An 8,184-nucleotide genomic window follows, 5' to 3' on the forward strand; every position below is an offset into this window, starting at 1 on the left:
CATGTTGTAGCATGTGTCAAAATTTCCTTCCTTTTTAAGGCCAAATAACATTCCATTGTATGTATATTCCACATCTTATTTACCCATTCACCCACTGATGGACATTTGGGTAGCTTCTACTTTTTGGCTATTAGAAATAATGCTGCTATGATCATGGACGTACAAGTATCTCTTTAATTAAGTCTCTGATTTCAATTCTTTTGACTATATACCCAGAAACGTTCGTCGTTTTAAGCCACTAAATTTGGGAGTAATTTGTTTCATAGCAATAGATAACTAATAGAGGAGCGGATTTGAGAGATATCATAAACAGAAACTTTTTCTCCCATTCTATTATGAAAATTTCCCATGTATAGAAAAGTTGAAAGAACTTTTCAAAGGACATCCATATACCACAACTGAGATTAAACTATTGATAGTTAGCTATATTTAGTTTTAAATTAGGTTAAATCAAATGCAATTGCTGTTTTGATAGGTTAAAAATTATATAATATTGACAAATGTCATATGGTTCAGTCTTATATCTTTCTACATTTTTTCTGAACCATTTTAAAATATGTTGCAAACTTCAGATATTCCGCCTTTAAGTATTTGAGCGTCTCCTAAACATCAAGTTATTCTCCTCCATAAGTAAACACCATTATTACATCTATGAAAATTAATATCACTTAAGAAAATTCCCTAATAAAATCTAATATATATATTTCCAAATTAAAATTTCTCTGGCAGTGCCTAAATGTGTTCTGTAGCTGGATTTCTGAACTAGAAAATATGATTCATATATTACATTTGGTTATTATGCCCCTTTAGTCTCATACACTTCTAAAAGAAAGATTCTCAGCTCCATGTCCTGAAAAAGGTCTTCAGGAGATCTCTGATAGTCTCATCGCTAATATACAATTGTGTGTTTGTGTGTGTGTGCACAAGCATGTGTGTATGTTGGTGAATAGATGTACTTTTGGGAGGAAGAGAATCCATAGTGTTCCTTAGCTTCCTAAGTGATTCACCAAAGGTTGAGAACTGGTGATTTGAAAGTAATATGTGATTGACTAGAAGAGAGAGAAAAGCGAAACACCATGACTGAGAAACAGTTCACCAGGAGGCTGATTTTGAGGGGATTAGCATGGCTTTTGATGAGTAATGTAACCTCTCTGTCTATAATTTAGGAATAATAGCATTGGTCTATCTACCCTGTGGAAAGGTGCATGTGAAAACACATGTACCTCAGAGATGGCTCAGAGACCATCAAAATCTATGCCAATGTTGGTTTCTAAAATTACAGGGAATTCAAATTTCTGAGACCTTTGCACCCCAGTGTATCCACACTGCACTGAAGAAATTGTGACGTCATCAGCTCATATTTTGCATTTCCCCTTCTAGTCCCAGAAATGGAACCTGAAGAGAAGATGAGGTCTGGGCTCGATTCTTGATTGATGTAATATCTGTACGTCCACACATCATTGCTCTTGCATTGTCTTGCTGAGGGCCTGCCTGGCAGCTTGGCTAGACTCCTGCCTAGAAATGGGATGAAATGGGAATAGCCCAAAACTGGTTATTTACTCCCAATGGAGCCCTTTCTCAGGGACTTAACTTCCCCCTCTTACCATAGGTAGCTTGCACAATATCCTTCCTATGGGAAATGGTAATCTTATTTTTCCGTACTTCTTTCAGAGGCCCTGGAGTATTAAGTATTTCTAAGGGAATTTGTGCCTAGGTCAGGGTGAGTGTGAGGAAGGGGAGGAAATCACAACCCAGTCTTCCTTGGCCATTTCAAGCAAGCAAGGTAAGGATGATGAATGCCAGGTGGCTTGTGAAAACTAGAGCCCTTTCTTGATTGCAGTTGAGGAGAAAGAGCTACAAAACCATAATGATTTTGATTTTAACGAAAACAGCCTCTGTATTGATAATAAGCTTAGGATGATTTAGTTGGGCAAATTCCTAACAATAGTTCCTCCAAGTTCTATGCCACCTTTTATTCTCGAATGCCTTCTGAATTTCTCATTGTAATATCTTTATGAACCCTGGCGAGTTTAAACACAACCATTCTACTACTGTCACCTCTGAATTCTGTTTTATGTTCTTGAAATGGTTAAGATTTTTTAGGTGTTAATTAATCTTTCAGTAGCTTTCTATTTAATAGCTAGGAACTTGACCAAGTTATGTGATCCTTATAAAACCTTAGACTCTTTGGGCACCAGTAAGAAGATGAAGTCTAACAGATGTTGAGTGTGGATTAGCTGGTGACCTAATAGTTGGTAAGCTTTTTAACATCTCTAAGCCTTGATGTCCTCAGAATTCATTTGACAAATACATTTTGAATGTTTACCATATGCAAGCACTGTTCTAGGCACCAGGGGCACAAGAGTAAACAAGAAAGAGATGCTCCTGGCTCTGATTGAACTTATCACAAGATGTGGATACTAAAAAGATTGCATAATTAAGTAGTTAATTCCAAATGCAATGATAACATCTACCTTGGCAGATGTTGCGAGGATTAAAAGAGTCAGGCAAATTAAAAACTAGTGTCAAGATGCGATTTATTAGTTTTGCTAACAGTCCTAATTGGAACAAATATGTGTTGGGTATTAGTTCTTCCTAATTTTTTGTAATACAGTTGAGCCTTGAACAACATGAGTCTACTTAATACACAGATATTTTTCAATAAACGTGCATGGTAAAGTAAATGTATTTTCTATTCCTTATGATTTCCTTAATGACATTTTCTCTAGCTTACTTTATTATAAGAATACGGTATATAAAGCATATAACATACAAAATATGTGTTAATCGACTGTTTATGTTATCGGTAAGGCTTCTGGTAACAAGAAGCTATCAGTGGTTAAATTTTGGCCGAGTCAAAAGTTATACACGGGTTTTCAGCTGAGTAGAGGGTCAGCATCCCTAACTCCCATGTTGTTCAAGGGTCAAATGTATTTAAATGGTTAGAAGTAACAGCTGTCATGTGACTTAGGTGTGTGTCCCTTTTAGCAAATAGAAAGACAAGCATTTCTCCTTATGTTGGGAAAATGGTCTTCCCAACTAAAGAAAGAGGCTGAACTTGTTGCTAATTGCTGTCAGGATTAACATTAACTAGACCCTCCTGCCTAAATTCTGAGCCCTCAGCCCCAGGGGAGTGGAGGGTGTGGGCACAAAGTTTTGTGAAGGGTCTCTGAATCCTGATGTACACCAAGTATTGTTCATAGTGTTAAGGGTGGAAAATTTTCAAATGAGCCAACTAGCTAAGTCAGCTACAGGAAAGAAATATCTTTAGATACCAGAAGTTGTCCTACTTGCTTGGGTGTGGTTTAGGAGGTGTATTGTATAAGATATGAAGATGGCCAATGTCTGCTTCTGTAATCCACTTACTCGTTAACCAAGGTGTAGTACTAGGTGATGTATTGTGCTAATGGCCAATTTCTGCTTCTGTAATCTGCTTGCTCTTTCTAAGCTTTATAACTGCCTCACTCTCAAACCACTCTCAAACCGCGTGCTAGAGAGTCAGTCACTGGCCAGCTAATAAAGGCTCATAATTAATCTCAATTGGCTCTGTGGGTCTTAGAATCGTTCACGCCATAACAATAGAATGAATACATAATTTGCCCACATATGAACATTACTGCACTCTATGTAGATGCTGATGTGATTAACGCAGTATAGATTCTTTTAAATGAATTAACAAAGTCTTACTAACATTTTTTTCATTACATTTTTCTCAATAAAATCTTATTCTAACTCTTCCTGGCTTGAACCTTTAACAGCTGCTCACTGCTTAGGATAAAGTCCAAATTCTCTCTCAGGCAGCACAAGATTCTGTTGATTTTTCTTGGCATCTGCCACCCCACCCCTGTCTATCCACCAAGCTCTAACATGAAGTCTTCCCTAGGCCATGACTTAGAGCCTTCAGCACTCAACTCAATACTTGTTCTGGCATGAATAGCTCTAGAGCTCTTGTGTGTGGAAAGATACTGTTAAAGAGCTCAAAACAGTCAGGAAGCTTTGGCTAGAAATAAATGACAAAAGTTTATTCAAGGGTTTTGAGATTTGTGAATCAAAAACACTACCAGAGTGTTTTGAAGAAGAAAGACAAGTTTGAGAGTTTTTATAGTAAAAAGCACACATTTGTGAAAAGTCCATCCTGCATTCTTAGCCTACATATTCGCTCAGGATGGGAGTCCAGTGGTCTGGATAATGGATGCCAGGTAGTCTGGATAATAAAATACTCTTTCTTAAGCATGCCAGGTGGTTCTCTCTCTCTCTCTCTCTCTCTCTCTCTCCCTTTCCTCTGGGAGTCATCCAGGCCCAGGCAGAGGTGAGATCCCCTTAGCCTTCTTTCTCTGTCACTGTTGCATAAATCATGCCTCACTGCGTCCCTCCAAAGAAGTGCACAAGCCATTTTCTGATTAATAGTCATTTTCCTTTCAAGGGTTTAAAAAATAAACAATTTTGGAAGTCACGAAACTTCTCAATGTCAGTTTTCCATGGCTCTTTCTTTAATGTTATATGGAAACTCAAGTTCCATGATGCCCCATGCCTTTATGTACTATGCATTCAAATTATTCAAATCTCTAGGGCATCATTAATGAAGATGGGAAAGGGGGTATTTTTACTCTTCTCCCCATCCTTAAAACCCTCGAAAGAAAGAAAAAGAAGTAACTCCATTTTTTAAAAAATGAGAGAAAAATAGAGCAATCACTCCATTTTTATTATGAAATATCATACTAATGAAAGAATGTACATAATATATGTGTACACTTTAACTAATAACAATAAAATGAACACATGTACCTACTAACCAGCTTTTAAAAATGTAATTTAACTAGTGCCTTAGAAGGTCCTGTGTGGATTTCCCTAGTCACACCCCTTTTTCCCTCCAGGCCGCATCTTGAACGAGAGTGCCCTGGTTATAACTTCCTAGCAGCCTCTCAGCCTTATCTGGCATTGAAGTGCTCTGCTCGCACCTACAGTCAAGTGCCAGAACTCTTGTCCTAACTTCCCAGGTTACCCAGAGATCCTCTGTGGCTTTACAGAAGGGACTTACCCAAACCCTTCGGTGCAAGTCAAGAACTCAGGTGTCCAGCCTGCTCGGTGGGATGAGCTGTGCTGAGGCCTTACTTCATTCACCCTCTGGGGCCGGGTCAGGCTCTCTCCAGAGGCTTCTTCTCAGCTGATTTCTGGCTCCCAAGTGGGGATTCAGGTTACACCTGTATTGGGAGCAGTGACACCACAGCGGCCAGAAACACACTGAACTTTGTGTCTCCAACCCCATTTTCAGCTTTACACTCTCTGATCTGATCATATACTGCTGCGTCCCTGACCATCAAGGTTGATAAGAAAAACCCTAGTTTATTAAGGTGTAGCCAGGACCCTGTAATGTCCGTGAGATTTTATTCTCTACTTAGGTCAAGACCAGCGACTTCCTAGAAATAGTTCATTTGATCTTGACACAGTTAGAAACAACTCCAAAAAGGATATTCCAAGTAGATTGCTCAGATTCCCTTGGTAGTGGGAGTGGGGATCATATTAACTGGTCAGGTGGTCTCTAAGTTTGCCTATTTTTGCCTAGGAAGTTCTCAAAGGCTTTCCAAGTATTTCTGTTAAGACGACTAGCCTTTTGTTGAGTAGCCTCTGCCCCTGGACGTGAAAGATAGATACCATAGAAACTTGGAGACAGCCGTTGCCCCAGTGTCTGGACTCTTTAATAAGAGCCTATTCTCTCCTGCTACAGAGCTTCGGCATTCCAGGGCTTAGCACCAGACTCTTGAATCAGTAAGAGCCTGTGTTACTTGCCCATGATGTGCCAGAAGCCATTTAATGCCTTTCTTTGCTGCCTGAAGGTCCAGCCAGCAGGGTGCAGTTAAAGCCACAGGGTAGTGTTATTAGGTCATTACAGGGAATGTGTTTAAAGATAAGGTGCACCTACCTTGGGGGCTACTCAGGAACAAACATATTCTGTACATGGAAGTACCTGCACCTACACTGGTTACACATCCTGATGCAACTGCAAGATTCCCATTTTAGCAGAGACATCCTTAGCACATGAATATTTTTAATAAAAGTGTGTTAAAACTAGCATTTAAAAATTCTAAACAAATTCATTGTTTTAATAACAGCTTCCATGTACAGTGGAATTGTGGTTGAATTTTTGTCAATATTGTTTATACATATTTTTTAAATCTTGCATATTTATAGGACTTCACAGATTTCTGCCGATTTTCGAAGTAAAGTTTTTGCATCAATAACAGGTGATAAACCTGTGCTGGTGGTCCTCCAGGCCACGCCTCTTCCTGTCTGCCTGTCCTGGAGGTGAAGGACAGGCCGCCATGCTTCTCCTCGCCATCAGGGGTCGCCCTTACCCATGGAACCAGTGCTCGAGTCCCTATGGAGGCCTGAACCCCAGAGATGGGACTGAGGTCTTTGGTCTTGTGTACATAGTTAGATGACCTTGGCCCGAGGTCCAGCATTCATCTCCCCTTTAGTATCAGCTTTTCCACTGGTAAAGGTGGGGAGAGTGCTCTCAAGGCCTTCCACACCCATCCAGGAAGGATGTGGGGATAGAGACACATCCGGGAGCAGCAGTGCCTGCTCTTTCCTAAGGGGGAGGTAGACGGTGGGGCAGATTTTTTGGTCTCTCTCTGCTCACCAGTCTTAGGAGAAAGGAACAAGGATGCAGTGGAAACAGGAGATGCCTGGTTCCTGGGCTCTGAGCTAAGAAAGGAGCCTAAGCAGGACCATATTACATCTGGCCAGGGAGTTAGGGGTTAGGGAAATGGGGAGGGGTCGAGTGCTACGGAGGGTGGGGGAGAAATACATGCCCCCTTCCACTCAGGAAGGTAGAGGAAAGAACCCTTTAGGGGGAGGGCAAGATAGGTCAAAGGTACTTAGAGAAGAGTTCTTGGTAATCCATCTGCATTTAGAGAAGGCAGTTGTCTGCAGATAACAGGGAAAGGGCCTCATGTACTGTGCTCAGTCTAGGTCTGGTGGTTGATGTCCAATGCGCAGGAAAGGAGCAAGCTATGGGCCTTCCAGAGGAGAGAGATGAAGGATGTTTGCAGAGAAGTTGGCTTTGAGTAAGATTTGAATATGCAGTTCCAACAAATATTTTTTGGGAACTCGCTATGTGCCAAGCTGTGGGCTGGCCCTGTGTAATTTGGCTATGAAACAAACACAGCCACTGCCCATTTAGAGAGTTTACAGTCAAATGGGAATCTATAGTCTAGTCTGGAAATAAACCTGTAGATTTCATTGTGGTGAGAGTGTGGGGTGATAAACCGCCCTGGTTGGGACTCCTGCTGAGGGTCACTTAAGCTGTGGCCTGAAGGAAGGAGCGCTGCAGCAGAATGGCAGGTGCAGAGCCCGGGGATAAGAAGGGACCTATTTGAGACCTGAAAGAGATGAAAGAAACCATGTAACATAAGTGTTTGCACCTTACCCGGGCTTTTTTATTTTTATTTTTTTTTAGAAAATGACAAAGTGTTTAATGATAATCCTCAGTAAAAAAAAAAAAAAAAAAAAGCTCAGACTCACACAGGCTACACAGAATAGCCATATGGCTTTTGGCTGTCTCTTCAGTAATAGATGAGGGCGTAAATCTGCCACATTATCAGATCGAGGTCTCTCCATTCTGGGCTCCAGCAGGAGCACCTTCCTCCCCAGCTGAAACTTCTGCCTGATTTTTGGGAACATTTGTATAGTTCATCAACTGGGATTGCAGAGAAGAAGACAACCAAAGAAGCTATGTTTGATCTGCATAATCGAGGTGGAGGGGGAGAGGAAGGAAGAAAGTAGCTTATACAATAAAACGAGAATGGATTTGGGAAGTGGGGATGGCGTACATATAAAAGAATCTTTTTTTTCCTTTTTTCCTGTTTTGCTATACATTAAGAGCACCCTCCCTTATTGTATTCTCTAAAGACTGAGTAAAGATCTAAATTTCTTCCGATTGAAATTTCCTTAAGGCAATAGGGTACATACAAGAGTAGGCCTCCTGGGGCTCCAATCATGTTGGAACCACAGAGAGAACGTGAGTGTGAGTGAGTCCATGGGAAAAAATGGAGGAACTGCAGCAGGAGAAGTGAGTAGGGGCCTGATCTACCCACTTAGGGGCCAGTAAGAAGCATTTGGTCTCCATTTAAGGGGCCATGAGCTGTCACTCAAGGGATTTAGGCAGAGCTGTGACAGGACACA

This window comes from Pteropus medius, unplaced genomic scaffold, assembly GCF_902729225.1.
Source record: "Pteropus medius unplaced genomic scaffold, Ma_sr-lr_union100, whole genome shotgun sequence".
NCBI lineage: Eukaryota > Metazoa > Chordata > Mammalia > Chiroptera > Pteropodidae > Pteropus > Pteropus medius.